This window comes from Heterodontus francisci, chromosome 16, assembly GCF_036365525.1.
Source record: "Heterodontus francisci isolate sHetFra1 chromosome 16, sHetFra1.hap1, whole genome shotgun sequence".
NCBI classification, from domain to species: Eukaryota; Metazoa; Chordata; class Chondrichthyes; order Heterodontiformes; family Heterodontidae; genus Heterodontus; species Heterodontus francisci.
Window position 1 is genome coordinate 62,930,156 of NC_090386.1, and position 20,912 is coordinate 62,951,067.

At 42.7% G+C, this 20,912-nt stretch overlaps 1 long non-coding RNA gene and 4 other non-coding genes across 6 annotated transcripts; all 5 read left to right on the forward strand.

The window, feature by feature from the left end:
• Window positions 1-385: 385 nt before the first annotated feature.
• On the forward strand, window positions 386-6,054 carry LOC137378143 (uncharacterized). Of its 2 annotated transcripts, none has more exons than XR_010976565.1 (8): window positions 386-408; window positions 4,203-4,255; window positions 4,460-4,512; window positions 4,717-4,769; window positions 4,974-5,026; window positions 5,208-5,251; window positions 5,447-5,507; window positions 5,870-6,054. It is a non-coding gene; the product is annotated as an uncharacterized lncRNA (long non-coding RNA). The 2 variants fall into 2 exon arrangements; XR_010976564.1 differs by lacking the exon at window positions 386-408 and adding an exon at window positions 470-824.
• LOC137378557 (small nucleolar SNORD12/SNORD106) lies at window positions 4,290-4,382 on the forward strand. Its single transcript, XR_010976629.1, has one exon. It is a non-coding gene; the product is annotated as a small nucleolar SNORD12/SNORD106 (small nucleolar RNA).
• Window positions 4,547-4,639, forward strand: LOC137378558 (small nucleolar SNORD12/SNORD106). Its single transcript, XR_010976630.1, has one exon. It is a non-coding gene; the product is annotated as a small nucleolar SNORD12/SNORD106 (small nucleolar RNA).
• LOC137378559 (small nucleolar SNORD12/SNORD106) lies at window positions 4,804-4,896 on the forward strand. The gene has a single exon (XR_010976631.1). It is a non-coding gene; the product is annotated as a small nucleolar SNORD12/SNORD106 (small nucleolar RNA).
• On the forward strand, window positions 5,061-5,153 carry LOC137378560 (small nucleolar SNORD12/SNORD106). The gene has a single exon (XR_010976632.1). It is a non-coding gene; the product is annotated as a small nucleolar SNORD12/SNORD106 (small nucleolar RNA).
• Window positions 6,055-20,912: the final 14,858 nt, after the last annotated feature.

A 20,912-nucleotide genomic window follows, 5' to 3' on the forward strand; every position in this document is an offset into this window, starting at 1 on the left:
GAATCGAACCCGGGTCCCTGGAGCTGTGAGGCTGCGGTGCTAACCACTGCGCCACTGTGCCGCCCATGTTCAGTATATTGAAGCACGATTGGACACAGACTTCTTTGGAAACATATCCCTTTCTGTTGCAAATAAAAACAGAAAATGCTGGAAATACTCAACAGATCGTGCAGCATCTGAGGCGAAAGAAGCAAAGCTAATATTACATCTCCTTGAACTTTCATCTGAACCTTCTCTGTTACGCTATCCCTGAGCACGTGCCACTCAGATTGTTTTATTGGTGCGACGGTTCCACGTGATTGTTGGACGTCATAATGCCCAGTCGTAGTGCGCATTCGCATTAGCTGCCTGCTTTGTATATAAGCGGCTGCACGATGGTTAACGTTCTTTTTCGTGCCGACGTTTCGGGTGAGTTGTTGTGGGTGGAGGCGGATTCTCCATTGTTAGCGCAGGCCAGGTGTGTGTGGGCCTTGCGAGGCTGCTTCGTGAGGCGGCTCTGACCGGGCTAGATCTGGGCCCTGAGCTCAGAGGAGCAAGGTCCACCGCCCCGAGTGCCGTTTGGAGACCGAGCCGCAGCTTGGAGGGTTCCTCGGTATGTTTGCTTGCCGCCGCCTGAGTTCCCCAGGCACTGGAAGCAATGCAGGCTGGCCGGTTGCTGCAGTTACTGGTTTGGGACCGGTGTAAATGCAGCGGTTTTCCCCATACATTGATAGAAAATTGCCGAAGTTTGATCAAAGTGATGTCCATGAGGGAATTATAAATTTCTGATTACTGATGGCCCGGGGTGGGGAGAGCTGAAGTTGTTGGAGACTTGCAAATCCAGGGTGAGTAATGGAGTAGAACGGGGTGTACATGTGGATGCTCATCTCACGTTATAGTGCCAGAGTGTATCCACTTTATTGCAGATTGGTTTACTGTACTCGGTACAAATCAGACCAGACAATCCAGATGCTTTTATCTTTTGAGGAAATGTTGTTTCTGCTTTTTTTCCCCCCGTCAAATCGTTAATGTTGATCGCGGTCTTTTTGTCATTTCGTCTGATAAGCCAGCTGGTATGTTAAATTGCATGATTTCTACCATAACCCACGTGAAAAATGCAGATTTGTTCTCCCTCCTACAGCTATTTAGACATAAGCTGAAACTAGTGGCTGGAATTTTACGGTGGATGCACGGGAGCCGGACTCCGACCTGAAAGTCGGTGGCGAACCCGCTTCCGGCTAGCGCGGGAATCCGGCCCACATTTTACAGATCCCCAGCTTCAATTGTCCAGAGGCACCCACTTGAGGGAGGAAGTCCCGCCTTAATGAGCTGCCGACCAACCAGCGGGTCGGCAGCTCTTAGTCCCAGCAGCGCCACTGGGAGCAGTGGCCACTGCTGGGACTGCAGCCCAGCTGACACCATGGATCAAGGGTGGGAGGTAAGTAGAGGCCTGCTTCAACAGGGGGATCAGTCCTTCCCTGGTGAGGCTGGTGTGGTCCTGTGGGGGGGGGGGGGGTGTCGTGGATTGGGAGGCGGGGGTGGTCCTCAATTGGGCATCCTGTGCCTGACTGGCACCCCCCCCCCCCCCCTCCCCCAGCACGGAAAGGCTGGCAGCTATCGCTGGGTGGCCTTTCGCCTCCTCAGCGCGTCCGCTTGCTATGGGTAAAATACCCATGGAGGCGGGCGAGGGCCCTTAAGTGGCCATTTAAGGGTCTTGATTGGCCGTGGGCGGGCCGTCTTTTCTACACCCCCCCCCCCCCCCCCCCCCCCCACCCTTGCCTGACCTCCGTAATTTACCAGAATGGTATCAAGAATGTAAGCCTCAAGTTAGTTGGAGGCTAGAGAAACTGGGGTTGTTCTCCTTTGGAGCGATGGATAATGGAAGCTTTGATGGGTGTTGGAAGTTCTGATGGATTTTAAGTGGATAAAGAGAAACAGCTTCTCTTGTGGCAGAAGGGTTATTAATGATAGAACATAGTTTTGAGGTGAATGACGAAAGAACCAGGGGCAACATTAGAACAAAATTTACTGAGCGCATCTATGATCTGGTATGTATTATCTGACAGGATGGTGGAAACCGATTCAATAATGACTTTCCAAAGATTGAATAAATACTTGAAAATAAGGTTTCCAGCGGTTGAACTAATAGTTCTTTGAAAAAGCTATCCTATCACAGGTACAATGGGCCAAATGAGCTTAGATGTCATAGGATTACATTGGCCTGTTTGTACCAGATTGCTTTTCAGGCCAGCATTTATGCTGCACTTGAGCTGCCTCCCATCTTTCCTGATCTAGGTCTATCAACCTTCTATTCACTTTTTCAAATGCTTGGCTTTTTTGGGCCAGCGGGGTGTGGGGTCGGTGGTTGGCATTCTTCCATCTACAAAAGATGCAGCAAACAACCCACTTATATGGAGTGTCTTCTCTTGGTGCACCTTTGTTGATAGCTGTGAAGGCTAGTCCTTGAGCAGCAGGTTCTGCCACAAGTGCTGCACATGACACTCTCGTTGTATTTGGCATAGGCACCTGTTGTCAAGCTGCTATAGCAACTGGTTAACGTGGTAGTGCACACCAGTCCACAAGATGTGTTGCCATTTCTCTCTTTTGCCAGCTAGTACTCCCAGGTGCTACAGTCGACACTTGGGGCCTTCATGTCATGCTTTCAAGTATCCTTGAAGCAGAGCTTTGGGTACCCCACTGGCTGGCCCTGGCTATTTCACCATACCGATGGTCCTTGGGTATGCTGCTGTCATCATCCTGTGGCTATATCTGATCCACCAAAGCTGCCAATTTGATTAGTGCCAACACACTTGGGAGCTTTGCCTTTGACAGGACTACCACACATTTGTGATTTTTTTTTTTTTGTCTTGCCTGGGCATACCCATAATGTGCTGCAGACAGCAAAGATGGAAATTCTGGAGCTGCTTTTCCTGGTAGCTGTCACTCATGTTTCGCAGCCATATCGCAAGCTGCTGAGAACACAGGCCGTATAAACAATCAGCATGGTCCTAAGGGCCAGTTTGGTGTTGTCGCATGCTCGTTTTGCAAGTCAGCCAAAGGTGGTAGCTGCTTTCCTTATGCCTGTATTGAGCTCTGCATCAAGGGGCCGATTGTCACTGTGGGTCACAGTGCTTGTTTAACTCTCCCTTTAAATGCATCTAAACTATTCGCTTCACCCACTCCCTGTGGTAGCAAGTTTGACATTCTCATCACTCCGGGTTTAAAAAATAAAATCCCTGTTGGATTTCTTGGTGTCTGTCTTATGTTGCCAGCCTCTAGTTATGCTCTTCCCCACAAGTGGAAATATCCTCTCTCTCTGCTCTAACAAAATTTTAAAGACCTTTAGGCCACTCCTCAGCCTTTTTTCAAGAGAAACTGTTGCCCAGCTTGCTGGGTCATGTACTGCTAAACTGGTTTTAGTTGGTTAAATTCCAGTCCCAGTGTACATTTTGGGATTGTATGTTAAGGGTCCCTAAATGCTGTGGAATTGCTTGTGTGGGCTACAGCTAAATGAACCTAGATAGTGGAAGAAGGATGATTTCTTTTGACTATTTGACATTAAAGATGCTTTATAGACGCAAGTTGCTGCTGTTGCAAAGGATAACTGAATTTGATCTCTGCCCTTTGCCATGCCCTTGGTGTGTATCTGTGCTTAAAATAGAAGTGAAAGGAATAGCAGTTGGGAGTCTTGTTTGATATTTTTCTCTGCCGTGGTCATTGAATGCAGTTTTGGTGTTCTTGCTGCTGTTACTAAGGCTATCGGGGCTGTAACAGCCCCGACAACCAATTTTATCTGCAGCACCTGTGGAAGAGTCTGTCACTCTAGAATTGGCCTTTATAGCCACTCCAGGCTGCTTCACAAACCACTGACCACCTCCAGGCGCTTACCCATTGTCTGTCAAGACAAGGAGGCCAAAGAAGAAGACTGAGGCTATACAGAGTTTGAGAACAAGATCTTATTGGAGAGAGTTGTTCCTCATTGTTGTATTAAAAGTACAAGTGGGTTTAAGGATTTGGGAGGATATGTCTATTCTATAACTTGCAGCATTATGGTGTTGCATGTACAGATTTTGAAAGGACTGTTAAACTGGGCTTTTTCTCAGCAGAGAAAGTTAAGGGTGGTACCTGAGACTATTTGATTATTGATGGTAAATTGTGAGTAAGAACAGTAAAGTTGAGTACGTACATTTCAGTAAATTAATAATTTCTTCCTCCCTCCCCAGGCCAGATGCTTCAATGGGCATTTGTATCCTATGTGACAAGGCAGACAACTTGGGTATGTCAATGTTTGGTGCTGCAGATAATTACAGACTCTAGTGAATGATGTTTTAAACTTTTTTCCCCGTCTTATCGATCATGGTGATTGTAAAGAAAAATAAGCCAAATTCGTCTGACACTAGAAAAGTTAATTAGTTTGGCAAAAGTCTTCATTTGAGAACGCACATTTCAGTTAACACATTATTTCTTCCTCCCTCCCCAGGCCAGATGCTTCAATGGGCATTTGTATCCTGTGTGACAAGGCAGGCAACTTGGGTATGTCGATATTTGGTGCTGCAGATAATTACAGACTCTAGTGAATGATGTTTTAAACTTTTTTCCCCGTCTTATCGATCATGGTGATTGTAAAGAAAAATAAGCCAAATTCGTCTGACACTAGAAAAGTTAATTAGTTTGGCAAAAGTCTTCATTTGAGAACGCACATTTCAGTTAACACATTATTTCTTCCTCCCTCCCCAGGCCAGATGCTTCAATGGGCATTTGTATCCTGTGTGACAAGGCAGGCAACTTGGGTATGTCGATATTTGGTGCTGCAGATAATTACAGACTCTAGTGAATGATGTTTTAAACTTTTTTCCCCGTCTTATCGATCATGGTGATTGTAAAGAAAAATAAGCCAAATTCGTCTGACACTAGAAAAGTTAATTAGTTTGGCAAAAGTCTTCATTTGAGAACGCACATTTCAGTTAACACATTATTTCTTCCTCCCTCCCCAGGCCAGATGCTTCAATGGGCATTTGTATCCTGTGTGACAAGGCAGACAACTTGGGTATGTCAATATTTGGTGCTGCAGATAATTACAGACTCTAGTGAATGATGTTTTAAACTTTTTTCCCCGTCTTATCGATCATGGTGATTGTAAAGAAAAATAAGCCAAATTCTTCTGACACTAGAAACGTTAATTAGTTTGGGCAAATTCATGTCAATCAGCATAGTTTTTCTTCCTTCAGGTCAGATGAGTCCGGAGAAAAGATTTCGTAATATTGACGTTCAGGTATGAGTGATTTTAGCAATAATCCTCCTTTCTCCTAGATCTGCACCCTCAAAAAAAAAAAAAAAAAAAAAAAAAAAAAAAAAAAATTTGGTCCTGCTGAATGTAGCCTGGAGCTACATTTAATTGTTTGTAAGTACAAAGTGATGAATACATATTTGCATTGCTAATCCTTTTGTATTTTTTTTCACCAAATAGGTCAAGGGGCCACAATGATTTGCAGCCCATAACTGACAATGCTGCAAGTGTCATTAGTCAGGTATGTGAATAATTGTTTTAGAGCCATTGCTTTCTCTGTGAAAATGACTTTCATATACTCATATTTTATATTGTAGCCAATTAAAGTAAACTTATTTTCCGGGTCGTGGGTTCAAAATATGCTTTTGCAGCATGAGAAAGTGGTGATGGAACATGAGGTGCCACTAAGGTGTATGGATGGTTGCATGGCATTAGTTTACCACTGTTTCTTATTAAGACCAGATTTTTTTTTCCCCCCCCATCATATCAATTATGTTGAATGACTCTATAAAGCTAACTTCAGTCTGACATCAGTGTATAACTGCAGTTTGGAGGAGGTTTTTTTTCTGTACTCTACTCACCATGTATTTTTTCCATCTACAGGATTTGTATCATCAACAAAGACACTTCCTTCAACTTGCATTGATGCATTATTTGTGGAAACTAATTACTTTTGATACTGTAAAGTGTACTATTATGTAAGTGACTTGTTTTCAAAGTAAGTTTGTACTCCATGTCAAAGGAAAATGATTATTTGACTTTCATTTTAATAAATTGGTATTAATTCAGTCCTCAGTTTCACAACTTCCTCAACTCCAGAATACAATATCTGACTTGTCTAATGTAATTGTCATGCTTCTGAAAGTACATATTAATTGGATATACTTTGCTTCCTGAATCTGCTTCTGTATCCAGACCAAAGATTTTGACCTTTACAGTAGGATAACTACTTGCATTTATATGGTACCTGTAGCATTTTAGGAGCATAATCAAACAAAAATTGACTGTGCAGAGAAAGGAGATAGTACAGCAGATGACCAAAAGCTCAGAGCATGTTCGAGGAAAGAAGCAGAAGTTTGGGGGTGTAATTCTAGAAAATTCTCAGCAGCTGAAGGCCTGATTATCAATGGTGGAGCAATTTAAAATCACATGTAGAAGAGGCCAGAATTGGAGTAGCATAGCCAAATGGGGTGGGGGTTGGGTTGGTTTGGTTTGGTTATAGGGCTGGAGGAGTTTACAAATAGAAATGTCCCTTTATAGGAACCAAGGGGATGATGAGTGAACAGAACTAGTTAAATACAGGCAGCAGAGTTTTGGATAAGCTTACGTTTATGCAGCAGGGTGGAAGATGGGATGCCGACTACACATGTTGAAACCGTCTAGAAGCATCAAAGGTTTCAGCAGCATGAGCTGTGGTGTTGGAGTTGTGCAATGTTAGATAGAAGTAGGCAGTCATTTCTGTGGCACAATATGTGGTCGGAAGCATGTCTTTGGGTCAAGTGTGATACAAGTTGTGAACAGTTTGGCTCAGCCTTAATTACTAAAGAGAGGGATAGAGTCAGTGGCAGGGACTGAAGGCTGTGGCTTCAGTCTTCCCAATATGTAGTTGGAGGAAATTTCCATTGTCAGTGATGGATGTTGGGATAAGACTGAGACTGCTTAAAATTGAGGGAGTGAGAGGTGGTGACATGGAGCTATATGTTTGTGTGTGAATATGCTGTTTTCAGATGATGCCCCCAAAGGGCCGCATGTCAATAAGAAATAGGGGAGCTAACAAAAGGTTCTTGGACACCACAGGAAACAATGTCGGAGTGGCAAGAGAAGCCATTACAGCTGATTCTTCAGCTGTGACTGGATAGATGACAATGGAACTAGGTATGTGCATCCTAGCGGGATGATGAAGGCATGGTCAATTGTCAAATCAAAGGCAGCAGAGATTTGAAGAATGAGGAGGGATAGTTTACCACTGCCAATACATAGAATGCCATTTGTGACTATGGCAGGGGTAGAAACCTGATGGCAAGATTCTAGCATGGCATTTGGGGGAAGAAGTGAAATTACATTGGTTGATATTGGATCCCAAGTACATAACTGACTGAGGTGAAGAATAGACGCATTGTTGTAACCCTCCTTGCCTAATGTCTGAGGTGAGTGCTACAATTTGGTCAAGGTGATGAGGTTTGATTATTTTAGATGCTTGTCAAATATTGTGTGACTGGTTCTTGCTGCAATCTAATGCTCAAAAGGAAATGGCCAAAGATAAGACACCCTTACCAACTATCACAATATCAGGGCTGGGGCTAACACTGAAGTGCAACTCCAGCTCCCCCACAATGCCATGCTAAGTTGTCTGAAAGCAGATTTTGAGATTCAAAGGGATGGGAAAATGTCCTAAAGTGGTGGTTTAGCTTTAGCTGTGAAACACCTTTCACTGAACACCACGAGCAGTCAACAAAGCTTTTTTGCCATGGTTGTTGAGACTTTGGCTTTAAAAGTTTTTTTGAACTAACAACTTGCTTTTTTATTACACCTTGTAATAAACCATACCAATGCACTCCATTGTGCTTCTATCTGCCACTTGCCTGCAGTGTGATTATCATCAAAATTCCACCTTTTGTCTGTCCCCTTAACTCTTCTGGCACTTTTTTGTGTATCCTAATTCTATCCCCCTCTCCTCCTGTTTTAAAATCCTTGATCTTTGCTGCTCTCCCAAGTAACGGCAATTTTCTCACCAAGCTTTCACTACTTTCCTCCCTTGGTCTGTGCACCAAACAATTAAACCTCCATTTCGATTTCATGTTTTCTCTCCTGAGTTCACTGCCTTCCTATTATCCCTTCACGTGAACTCCCCCAATCCATATTAACGACACCCTCTTAACCATGTTAACTAGTCCCAAGATGAGGTCAGCTCTGATCACTTCCTTGTATTGCTCTCCACCCACATCCCCTTCCCAACTCTCATTCATTGGCCCCTGTAAAAAGCACCAGATTCATTTACAACTACACTTTCAAAATTCCATTTATTGACATTTTTTCAGCCACCATACTGCTCAACCCATATCTTCATGTCTACCATCAATGCCCTAGTCCTTGTTAAAACAATTACTTTTACTGGCCATTACCCGGGTATCACCCTCATCTCCACTTCCTTAAATCCAAGGGATGCAGACTTGAAAGCATATGGCTACCTGCTTTGACAATTCACTACCAGATCTGACTGGACCACGTCAAGCACTATCAAGGCCTACTCTTGTCTGCCAAAACTGATCACTATTCCAGTTTCAACCTGTAATGCAAAGATAATCACTGTTGTATTTTTCTGTAAACTGTCTTTTTAAACCTCTACCCTGTTTTCCTCCACCCTCTCCTCCAACAACAATTGGAAGGAGCTCGTGGACTTTGTCACTAAGATTGAGACCATCTGATTCACTATCTCTGCCACTTACCTCCATTTCCATAGCCAACCAGGCCAAACTTTCTCTAAGGGTTCTCCTGTCCTGGTCCTGATTTGTACCTTTCTCATCTCCTATTGCCCCTCATGCCCTTTTTGAGCTCATCTTGTCCATGAGACCCACCTGCTCTCAACCCTATTCCCATTAAACAGCTGACCACCCAACTTCTCTTTATGGCTCCCACGTTAGCTGATATTAACTGTTCTTGCTCTTTGGGTATGGTCCCTTTCCTTCAAATGATGCTGTCAAAACCCTCTCCAAAAAAAACCAACCCACCTCCAACCTCCCTTTCCTCTCCAAAGACCTTGCTGGAACTCCATGTTTAAATAACTCCAGTCAGGTTTCAGCCCCTGCCATAGTACTAAATCGCCTCTTAAGATATAAATGATATCCAATGTGACTGTGACAACAGTAAACTATCCCTTCTCGATCTGTATGCAGCCTTTTACACATGATTGACTACACCAACTTCCAGCTGGGTGAGAGTGAACTTGCTTGGTTCCATTCTTATCTATCCTAATTGTAGCCAGAGAATCACTTGCAATGGCTTCTCTTCCTGGTCCTGCACTGTTACCTCTGCACTCACTTGCCTCCCAGCATCCCCCCCTCCCCCACCATCCCAAAAGCAACTATCATTGCCTCAATTAGATGTTGCCAATCGGCAATGTTGTCTTTAAATTCTCACTGCTTGTCTGCATCTAGTACTAAATGAGTGGAAATTTCTGAATATTGGAATGACCAAAACCCTTGTCTTTGTACCTCACTGCAACCTCTGTTTTCTAGCCACTGGCTATCCCTCTTTCCGGAACTGTCTTGAGGCTGAATCAGACTGTTTGCAACTTTAGTGGTATATTTGACCTTGGGATGTGCTTCTGACCGCATATCTGGCATCACTCAGACTGCCTATTTTTATATCTAACATCACTTGTCTCTGCCCCTGCCTTAGCACATCTGCTGCTGAAACCCTCATCAATGCCTTTGTTACCTCTAGACTTGACTATTCCAGCACATTACTGGCTGGCTTCCCACAATAGCCTTCATAAACTTGATATCATTGAAAACACTGTGCCAAAACCGATGTCCTAACTTACGCCAAGTCCTGTTCACCCATCACCTCTTTGCTCGCTATCCTATGTCGGTTCCCAGTTAAGCGAAGCCTTCATTTTAATATTCTCATCCTTGTTTTCAAATCCCTCTATGGCCTCGCCCTGTCCTATCTCTGTAATCTCCAGTTCCTCAAGATATCTGTGCTTCTCTAATTCTGGTCTCTTGAGCATCTGTGATTTTAATTGCTTCACCATTGGTTGTCATGCCTTCAGCTGCTTGGGCCCTCAGCTATGAAGTGCCGTCCCCAAACCACTCCACCTCTCTACCTTGCTTTCCTCCTTTAAGACCTACCTCTTTTTTAGATTTTTGTTGGTTGCATAGTATCATCTTCTGTGGCAATTTCTATTTCCTAATCAACACAAAAAAATCAGGTCATCACATTGTGTGGGAGTTTGCTGTGTGCAAATTAGCTCCCGCGTTTCCTATGTCACAACAGTGACTCCACTTCAAAAGTACTTAATTGGCTGTAAAGTGCTTTGAGATGTATGATGGTCATGAAAAGTGCTATATAAATGCAAGCTTTTGTCGCCTTTTGGTGTCATATTTTGTTTTACAATGGTCGTGTAAAGTAGCTTGGGAGGTTTCATGATAACTGCATTATATATACATATACACAAGTTATTTTTGTAACTAGTAACAAAGGTTTATCATTTATTTGAAATGATTGAGAATGCCAATTGAATGAAGATAAATTATCAAACAAAATTTGACACTGAACCGCATGAGATATTAGGATAGATGGCCAAAAACTTGGTCAAAGTGGTAGGTATTAAGGAGCATCATAAAAGAGGTTTAATTAGGGAATTCCAGAACTTGGGGCCTACAAAAAAGTGGACACATTTGTGCCACAGACAAAATGGAGTACAGGTCAGGTGACCCTGTTCTGTACTGTCAACAAACATGTTTGTTGAAGATGTCTAAATTAGCTTTGGGGAAAACATTGAAATGGAAAAACAGTTTATTCCATACTAACAACTCCTATCTGCAGGAATGGGGCTAACAAAGACTTTTGAAATAGACTGACTCCGATGCCAAGGCTAAAATAATAGGTGTGAAATCATTTTCTTCTTTGGGCCTCCTTATCTCGAGAGACAATGGATACGCGCCTGGAGGTGGTCAGTGGTTTGTGAAGCAGCGCCTGTTTATCAAAATCTGCAAAATTAAACCAGGATTTCCACCATCGACTGCGGGTTGAGGCTTATCTGCAAGGTGCCTGTGACGCTTCATCCTTTTTCAAGACAGGTTCAGCACAAAAGATTATTAGCAAAAAGGAAAGTGTACAAAATTGGATATAACCATGTGATATAAATTGGAAGGTAGGAGACTGTTATGAGGTAGAATAAATGTTCTGGTGAAGATGTGCTGAATGTAGATTTGCCAGAATGATACCAGGTTTTAAAGGTTTAATTATGAGGACATGGTTTGCTTCAGTGGATTTCTTATTGGTTACCATGATGACAGTGTTTGGCAACAATAACCCCACTTATGATTCATGCATGAGTGCTTTTTTATTATAAACTTTATTTCAGTGGCTGATTTGATTTTCCGTTTATATGAAATGGCATGCAAATAATACAACCTGGTTCCCAGGCTTTGACTACCTCCAAGAATACTCTGATGTCTGAGAACACAAGTCCTCGACTAACCAGCTCCTGACCTCCACAAAGCCTCATTGCTGCTGACCCTGTAGAATGCTGTGAAGTTAAAGGGGACTTGGGTCTATTCTAATACTGTAATACAAATGTGGCATGTGTTTACGTAATGTGTAGTTTGGATACTTAGCTGAGACAGCTTATAATCTTTTCAGCCTTTGCTTCTGTGCTGCAAGCTTTGCTTAAAGTAGAGCATGTGCTCAAGCCAGTTCATATATAGAGACAAGATTAACTTCACTTTCTCTCATTTACTATACCACTAGAAATGCTAAAAGAACGGAATGCTGGGATAGATTGACTTCTGAAATCAATCAGATACAAGGAAACTATTTCTTCTGGTAGGGGGAGTCCTGAAAAAGTAATCTTAAAATTAGACCTGTGTCATGTAATCGTGAAATCACAGCACTTTTTCGAACAAAGAGTGGTGGAAATTAGGAACTTTTTCTTTCCTCTATGTTCCGATGTTGCTAATAGAGTATACTGGAAGCTCGCCAGGAAAATTAGTCTTGTTTTCAGCAGTGTAAGCCAATGACAGAACTGCAGTTACCGAATCATACCTTAAGTCATGACCTTATACGTTCACTCCCTCCGCCACCAACACACAGTGACAGCAGTGTGCAACATATGTAAGATGCACTGCAGCAACTCGCAACGTCTCCTTCGACAGTACCTTCCAAACCCACAACCTCTTCCACCTAGAAGGACAAGGACAGCAGATGCATAGGAACCTGCAAGTTTCCCTTCAAGCCACATACCATCCTGACTTGGAAATATATCGCCATTTCTTCACTGACACTGGATCAAAATCCTGGAACTCCCTCCCTCACAGCAGTCTGGGTGTACCTGCAACAGATGGACTGCAGCGGTTCAAGTAGGCAGCTCACCATCACCTTTTCAAGGGCAATTAGGGATGGGTAACAAATGCTGCCCTTTCCAACGATGCCCACATCCCATGAAAGAATAAAAAAAGGAATGCTCCAGCACAAGATGCCGTTTCACCCGTGGTGCATGTGATGGTTCTATGGTAGAGCTATACAATTAATGCCAATCCCCTGCTCTTTCCCCATAGCCCAAGAAATGTCTTTCCTTTTCAAGTGTTTATCCAGTTATCTTTTGCATGTTACTATTAAGTCTGTTTCCACTGTTCTTTCGGGCGGTGCATTCCAGATCACAGCAACCCGTGTAAAAAAAAAAAAAAAAATCATGTCATCTCTGCGTGGGTTTTCTCCGGGTGCTCCGGTTTCCTCCCACAAGCCAAAAGACTTGCAGGTTGGTAGGTAAGTTGGCCATTATAAATTGTCACTAGTATAGGTAGGTGGTAGGGAAATATAGGGACAGGTGGGGATGTTTGGTAGGAATATGGGATTAGTGTAGGATTAGTATAAATGGGTGGTTGACGGTCGGCACAGACTCGGTGGGCCGAAGGGCCTGTTTCAGTGCTGTATCTCTAATCTAATCTAATCTCTGGTTCTTTTGCCAATCACCTTAAATCTGTGTCCTCTGATAATGATTCTTCTGCTGCTGGAGACTGTTCCTCCTTATTTTCTCTAACAAAACCATTTGTGATTTTGACACCTCTGTCAAATCTTCTTTCAGCCTTCTCTGCTCTAAGAAGAACAATTCCTACTTCTCCTGTCTCTCCACATAACTGAAGTCCCTCATTCCTAGGGTACCATTCTAGTAAATCTCTTCTGCACTCTCTCCAAGGCCTTGACATCATTCCTGAAGTGTGGTGCCCAGAATTGAACACAATACTCCAGCTGGGGCCTATTGAGTATTTTCTAAGGTTTAGCATAATTTCCTTACTTTTGTACTCTATTCTACTATTAATAAAGCCAAGAATCCTATCTACTTTTAACAGCCTTCTCAACTTGTCCTGCCACCTTGAGATTTGTGCACATACACCCCAAGTCTCTTTCCGCAACCCCTTTAAAATTGTACCATTTAGTTCAAATTGCCTCACCTTATTCTTCCTATGGAAATGTATTACTTCAGACTTCTCTACATTAAATTTAATCTATCATTTGTCAGCAATTTCACCTCTCTATGCTCTCCTGAGGTCTGTTGCTATCCTCATTGTTTACTCCATTTCTGAGTTTGGTGTCATCTGCAAATTGATATGCCCTGTATAACCAAGTCCAGGTCAATAAAAAGAGTAGTGGTCTTAATATCGACTCCTGGGGGACACCACTATCTACCTTCCTACAGTCTGAAAAACAATTGTTCACTACTCTGCTTTCTGTCCCTTAACCTATTTTATATCCACTGTCCCTTTAATCCTATGGGCTTTAATTTTGCTAACATTGTTAGTACTACTACGTAATAATTTGTCAAATGCCTTTTGATGCAATTTCGGTGACAAACTGTCCAAGGAGGAAATGATTTAAAAAAATAATATTTCAGGAATCTTGTCAAGAAGATTGATGGATGGCACATCAGTTTAACATCTCTCAACAGTATCTCGCAGAACTATGTATTGGCCATTTGGCCTACGTATGCTCAGGTCCTGGACTGGGTCTTGAAGCTACACACTTCTGACTTAGAAGCAAGGGTGCTAGGGAAGGAAAATGTAAAATGTATCTTCTTGTAGTCAGCTTGCTTTTAAAACTTTTCAACAATTATGGCCTGAGTCATTTTCACTTAGTGGCTCAGTGGAAAAACCACAATACATTATTTCTTAATTTACATTATTTTCTCTACAATAGTTTTATTTCTTGTGGACAAGTTACTTTAACAGTGTGTCCCCAGCCATTTAAGCTTATGGAGTACTCTGTGAATGTCCTCAGCATGTCCATTTGGCTCAGCCAGTAGTGCTTTGCTTCTGACTTCAGCGCAACATTTAGGCTTCCACCAAAGCACAGTCCTGAGCAAGGTGCCCTCTGCTGGTTGAGGGTGGACATAGCACCAACATTTTCCCTCAACAAAAAGCACCCGAAACAAATTAACTGCTGTTTGTGAGATTTTGCAACACTTTTTTTATAAAATGATTCATTGTGTGATTGAAATGTTTGAAAGAAAGAACTTACATTTATATGTATCTCCTTCTTTGAATGTTTCACATTCAATGAATTACTTTTGAAGTTCAGCCAGTGTTATACAGGTAAACACAGCAGTTAGTTTGCACATGGTGCGATCCCAGAAACAAATGAATGAACAGTTAATTGTATTTTTGGAGGTGTTAACGGCCATGATTATAACTCTGGAAAGCTCCCCTCAGCTCCTGTCTTATAACAAGTCTGCCTGTTGCTTGTCCTGGTTCTTCAGCCCACTGCTATAGCTGCTCCTCTTTCTCAATCTGCTCCTCCATCCAAAGGAGTGAAGCATAAACATCACCTATGAGTGATGAGTGCTTAATGGAGTGCAGGTGGGTGGGGGTACAGAATCAGAAACAAATAAACCGGAGGCTGCGAACTGCTGTGGAAAGGCACTAACACGACTTTGCACAGATCATAATGACCTCAGTGCCTCCAAGTCCTTTTAAATTCAGCTTCAAGCCTTTCACTTTCACTTAGCAGACTTGCTGCTGTGCGGGGCTTCTAACTCTCCCAGTTAAAATTGCGTCAAATTATATTATGAGACCAATATTTGAATTTCTTCACAAAACATACACCTTTCACTGGTGGGTGCATTTTGTGGCCTGAGTCAGCTCTAGAGTAAACATATGGCCAGCTGTTTTCTGGCAGGAATGAGACATTTTGATTGTAACTGCATGCTTGGGTTAGGTTAAAATCGTAATTCTTAGTTGATAGAAGAACATAGGCAGGACAATACACTGCTCTTCAAATAGTGTCACAAGATTTTTTTACATTACCTAAATAAATAGGCAGAACTTTGATTCCACATCTCACCTGAAAGACAGCACTTCCTCAGTATCGTACTGAAGCATCAGTGTATGTTATTTGCTCAAGTCTTGAAATAGGGTTTGAATCCTCAACCTTCTGACTTATAAGTAACAGTGTTGCCAACTAAGCAAAGCTGATACATTTGAGAGAGTATATCAGAATAAATAAGTGAAAATGAGTTTCTCCAGGTTATGAAGTAGTCCATCAATGTTCTCAGTTCAGAAGCAGAATGAGGCCAAATATACAGCAGGGGTTCTCTTTGAGAACAAGTGCTGTTGCTTGGTTGAAAAGTCATATTTTCCATCAAGTGTTCTCCAGCCTATATCTGTAGAGTTAATGATTCCTGTTAATAGGCGGTACTGACTCAAAAAAATCTCAGGGTAATTTTATCCTAAGTTGCTTGGCGGGAATGTGTCAGTAGTCGATTGGCCTCTCTTTTGACATCCTGCCGATTTAACTTTTCATTGAAACCAAAGGGATGTAATAATGGGTGAGGTGTAAAATGGCAGTTGATCTGATTTTGTCAGGGTCCTGCCAGGTAGGTTAAGTTAAAATGACCCCATTTATATTTATAACTAACACCAAAGGTTTATCACATTTTCAACGATATTCAGAGAATTCTGATTAAATGAAGATAATTTATCAATTAGTTTCGAAAATATGCTCAAGTAATATACTCAAGACATTCTATTAGGAAGAAATAACAGCCCTTAAGTACACTGAATATAGGTATTCAATTTGTTTTTCTCTTTTTTAACTTTTATTTATATATCTTCCTGCTCTCAGCATTGTTAGGAGTGGTTTTTGTTGCTTTTGTATTTTTTTCTCTATAGTTATGACATGACTGCCCAAGACAAAGCCCCCAATGAAAATATATAATTCTGATTGCGGTGGGAGCAACACAGTCAATTCAGACCCATGACTCCACAGATCACCTACCATATCACTTTAAACTTTCCAAATTAAAGAAAACCACAGCTGAATTGAACCATTTATCAACCCCCGAATGAGGCAAACCAAAACAGGTATCTTTAGATCAAAAAATTAACTGTTTATTAGAAAAAAATAAATTCTTTAACACTACTAAGATAAAAACATTTAAAAATAGAAAAATTAATGTCCTTTTAGATTTATACTTCCCGATGAACAATCCTCTGATTAAAGTCCACTCGAAATCCTCCAGGGTCCAATAGGAAAGGAATACAGTCCACCATCCAAAGCTTCAATTGCCTTTTCCTTCCAGCAATTACCACAACAGATCAGCTCGCAACCACTTTCAAAAGAATCAATGTGGCTTTAGAATTTTGAGGGATAATAAAAGTCAGTCTAAATTCTCCTCTTTCAGCTTAAATGAACAGAGATCTCTTTTTAGTTCATGCTGGCCCAGCTGTCTGTGTCCGTTAGAAAAATCTGTCTCAAATAAAAAGCCAGTTTAAAAGTTAATCGCAACATTGTATATCGATCCTCAGTCTCTGAGTGGCTGTATCCGGGGCAACCAAGATGTACTTTCCTGAAGCTGGTTGGTTCCCTCTCTGTATGGTTGTATCCAATGGCAACAAAAATGCACCTTTTCGGTAACTCCTGAGGCTTGCTTGTTCTTAAAGCAGTACTGATCCTTTGCTGTCTTATTTCATTTCCCCCCCAAAAAACAGGATCATGACAATAGAATAGAATTCTAAAGTAGTGACGTTTAGTCAGGGCCAGTTATAGACTATTAGTTATAGTATTGTGCACAGTCCACATCTCCATACAATGGGCAGAATATTCACTGCCAAGAGAGCAGGTTTGAGTGCAGGCAGGAGGTCAAAACCCCGAAAGGTGGCATGTGTCGGAAACACGACATGATCCCGCCCATTTCCAGGTTTAACCCTGGTGGGTTTGCTGGTGAGCAAGAAACACCTGTGGAGCTGTTGGGTAAGCAATTAAAATATTGAAATACGCAATTAACTCAGGATTTAACTTGGAATCCTGATTGGGGCAATCCAAAACTATAAACATAGAGACATAGAAATATAGAAAATAGGAGCAGGAGTAGGCCATTCAGTCCTTCGAGCCTGCTCTGCCATTCATTATGATCATAGCTGATCATCCAACTCAGTAACCTGTTCCCGCTCCCCCCCCCCCCCCCCCCATATCCTTTGATCCCTTTCGCCCCAAGAGCTATATCTAACTCCTTCTTGAAAACATATGATGTTTAGGCATCATACAATGTTTTGGCCACAAGATAGTTGCAAATAAATCCCATAATGAAATGAGAAGACATTTCTTTCCTTGGAGAGTGGTTAGAATGTGGAACTTGCTACCACAAGAAGTGGTTGGGGAAAGTAGCTTGGTTCCTTTCAAAAGGAAACTAGGCAAATACATGAGAGAAGGGAATAGAAAGATATGCTGAAAGGCTGAGATGAGATAGAATGGAAGGAAATGCATGGAGTATAAACACCAGCATTGACTAATTGGGCCAAAGGGTCTATTTCTGTGCTGTATATTCTATGTAATCCTTGTCAGGAAAGACAGAACGTACAGTCTCGAGATATTTCCTTCTGTGACAAAACCACACCTGCCAAATGGAAACATATCAATTTCATCATATGAAACACTATTTGAATTTTTACTAGACATTGAACATAACTTGTTTAAAAAGACCACAGAGCTGAACGGCTGAAAACATGGCTTCACATTTGCATTCTGAGAGACAGTTGAATAGAGAGACAATGGGAGTGGTCCCTGATTCAATTAGCAAGATTGGGCTGGGCAACAGTGATGATCCACTCTTGTATATGTAAGAGCCAGTACTCCACACCCCCCACAGAGTGTGTCTAGTAAGCTTTGAAGAATGAACAACCGTCGCAGGCGATGCTGTTTCAAACAAAGAACCTACGGGCCAACCTGTGAATTGATTGAATTGTGCCTCACAGAAAGGTTTGGGGCAGACTGCAATTGAACTTCAAGAAGAAAGCACGGACCCACAGAAGCAACTTAAGCCTCAAGACAGAGGACTTCTGCAGCCTTCTGGTACCAGCCAAACAAGTGTGTAAGTGTGCACTGGGCCCCAACGAGAACTGCAAGACTTAACTTCAATCAAGGACTTTACATCCAAACTAAAAGCAGCAACTGAAATCCATTTATTACTTCAACCCCCCCCCCCCCGCCTTATTCGCTAGCGTGGGTGCATCACGCATTTTTAGTAACTTTAACTGCGTTAGAGTATTAAGGCTAATAAACTTACATCTTTCTTGTTTAAACCTAAGAAAGCCGTCTGATTGGTTCCTTTACAATTAGCGAGCAGTGAGTAAGGCCTCACTGAGGTGAAGCTAAAAACACTGTGTTTTAAAAGTTAAACCCTGTTAAGACCAAACCAGGAAAGGGGCCAGAGGGGAGCGTGAGTCCCCTTCCTCACCCGGTCCTAACAGAAATTTGGGGGCTAGCGTCTGAGATTGGACCCACAGACAAATGAGAAATTGGAAGTGGGAAATCAAATTGATCTCAATCAAAAAGAGAAAAGATTTCAATGCAGGTTTTCTTGTGGTCGTGTCTGCCAGAATACTAACATGTCCACGACTGAAGCCAGTAGCTTCCCAAGCCAGGGTGAAATAACTTGGGATATGTTAAAGGCACTGTCTATGGAAAAGTTGAGGAATATGGCTGAGCAGTGTGGGATCACTTTCTGTCCCAAGGCTAGGAAATCGGAACTTCTAAGTCTAGTGGCCAACCGTTTTTCCCTCGAATCTGAAGAATCAAAGACAGGGTTAGAAATAGACTCCGACAGGGTATTGCTAGCAAAGATACAAATGGAACAGAGGAAACTTGAGTTAGAAGACAGGGAAAGAGAGAGAGAAGAGACAGGAGAAAGAAAGGGAGAGAGAGGAGAGAGAGAGAAAGACAGGAGAAAGAGAGAGAGAAAGAAATGTCCAGAAGTAATGGGAGGAAAGAGAGCTGAGGCGGCTTGAGTTAGCTAGGGGACAACAGAGTAACCCCAGTGAAAGCATGAAAAAGTGGTGCAGGGCTGTGTACTGAGTTTTTAAAATTTTCCCAATTGTTTCCAAAATTCAATGAGGGAGACATGGAAGCAATTTTTGTATTTTTTGAGAAACTTGCAAGGCAATTAAAATGGCCGACTGAGAGTTGGACACTTCTGTTGCAAAGTTAGCTCACAAGAAAAGCCCATGAGGTTTATTCCCTGTTGCCAGATGAGAGTTCATCAAATTATGAACTGACCAAATATGCTATCTTCGGGGCATATGAGCTAGTACCGGAAGCCTACCGCCAGAAGTTCAGAACCCTCAGGAAGCAAGCTGACCAAACTTACTTGGAGTTTGAGAGAAGTAAGCAGCTGGCTTTTGATCAGTGGTTGAGGGCTCTTAAAGTGCAGCCCAGCTATGAAAACCTCAGAGGGGTGATTTTGCTAGAGGAATTTAAAAACTCTCTTCCACTCTCCATAAAGACCCAAGTGGCGGAACAAAAAGTACATATAGCGAGGCAAGCTGCAGTTCTGGCTGATGAGTTTGCTCTAATATACAAGTCGGTTCCTCAGGGGAACCCGCACGAATCCGAACAAAGGGTGGGAAGGTGATAGGAGCCCAAGCAGTCCTGGGAGAGAGAGATAAGCAGGACACACAGGGGGACCTCTTCCAGCCAAAAAGGATAGTGCTGTATGTCGGAGTGAGACCCAGAGACCTGTGTGCTTCCATTGTAATAAGGCAGGTCAACTGATAGCTGACTGTTGGAAACTATGGGGAAAGCCTGTAGGGTTAATCAGGGCACGCCCGCTCAGTGAAGGAGAAGGGAGCCTGATAGAAAGCACAGCTGAACAAGCTGTGGCTTTAAATGCAGCAGCAGTGAGACCCAGAAAACAGACTGCTCCGGAAGCAGCAACATCTAATAGGATCCCTGAAGGTTATCAGGATTTTGTGTCTAAAGGGAAAGTAACCCCTACCCCTCGGGTGGGGCAAGCAAGCCCATAGTATTCCTCAGGGACACGGGCCACACGATCCCTTTTGCTGGGAAAAGGCCTGACCTCTCCCCCAGAGAGTGCAGTAAATACCAGAATGAGGGTGAATGGTATTGGAGGGCAGTGTATGCCTGTACCTTTACACCAGGTGCACTTTGATTGCGACCTAGTTTCGGGACCGGTGACCATAGGGATTGTCCCTAGTTTGCCTGTGGACGGGGTTGACCTGCTCCTAGGTAATGATCTGGTGAGAGCAAAGGCGGTAGCTTCCCCAATAGTGAAAGAGAGACTGCAGGAGGTCAGGAAGACAGTGCAGTGGCAGGAGACGGTCCCCTGCAGTTCCCCTGAATGTGTAGTGAATCGGGCCATGACCAAACCAGCTCCCAGCAGACGCTGGTGAATTGTAAGGGACCACTGCCGAGGACAAAAGAGGACACACAGGCACAGCGTTGGCAAAAAGTTAGAGAGGAAAAGGGACAAAGAGGGCAGGTTAAAGGAGGTCCGGGAGGAATTCCAAATGAAAACCCCTACTCTCCAGTTAGCCAATCCTGAAATATTAGTAAAATTAGACCTCACATCCTCCTATGTAAATGCAGACACCAGAACCACCCCACCAGGGTTGCTAACGGCATTTACAGAAACCTG